A 1,071-nucleotide genomic window follows, 5' to 3' on the forward strand; every position below is an offset into this window, starting at 1 on the left:
GATGTCTCTCTCTCTCTCCCTCTCCCTTCCTCTCTGAAATCCCTAAAAATAAATATTTTTAAACGTAGGAAATACTGACACGTGAGCGCTCCCAACAGACACCATGAAAAAAATCAAGGCCCTGACCACGTGAGACACAAAATGCAGACACCAAGCTCGTCCCCACGAAGCCCGAGGGCAGAGACCAGGACGCGGCAGCCACAAACGGGATTCCACTGGCCTTGCAGTTCTGTGCGCGTCTCGTGTGTGGGTTTGTTCTAGATTCACAGCTGGAGCTGCGGGAATGCGTACCCGGTTTCGCGTTTGCACACAAACAACATCATTGTAAAGGGGATCCGAGCCCACACCGGGCACCCGAGGCTGAGGCCCTGCAAACAGGGCCTGCACCCTCTTCAAGGACGAACAACACGGCTCCGGCCTCCCTGGCCACAGGGTAACCACCGCGGGCGGGCAGACGTGCAATTAACAAACCAGCGCTGGGCAGGCCTGGGCACCCGTGCGCCTGGCTCCCAGGCCCTCTGGACCCGAGAGAAGGCCGGCCTGTGTGCCTGTGGCCTCGGTCAATATTGTCCGGAAGGGGCAGGAAGGGGTTTTAAAAACATCATAATCATCTCCTCCTGCCGGTTCCTTCGGCGCGGGACCAGACGCGGACGCAAACAGCCCTCCTCGGCCAGGCCTGCGGGCAGAGCAGCGGGCCGGCCTCTCCCGGCCGATGGGGCCCCAGAGCCTCTGCTGATCTTATCAGTGCACGGAGCTCGATGTCCGAGCTGTCTGCCCTGTGCTGGTGGGAGCTGGGGGAGGGAGGGTGTGGACACAGAAGAGGGAATGGGGGGGGGGCAGTGCTGGGAAAACCCACAGGGGGAAACGTATGTTGGTGGGGCGGCCGTGTCCTCAGCCACAGGAATCAGCCTCGCCTCCAGTGACCCCATCGCGGCTGCCCCGCCATCGGACGGGGAAGAAGACCGGGGCCTGGAGAAGTGAAAGGGGCTGCTGGTCCCCATCACACGGCAGAGCCAGGGCAGGATGGGGGCCGGGACCCTGGCTCCCAGGCCACGGCTCTCCTGGCCATGT

This window comes from Myotis brandtii, unplaced genomic scaffold, assembly GCF_000412655.1.
Source record: "Myotis brandtii unplaced genomic scaffold, ASM41265v1 scaffold1166, whole genome shotgun sequence".
In the NCBI taxonomy this organism is placed as follows: Eukaryota; Metazoa; Chordata; class Mammalia; order Chiroptera; family Vespertilionidae; genus Myotis; species Myotis brandtii.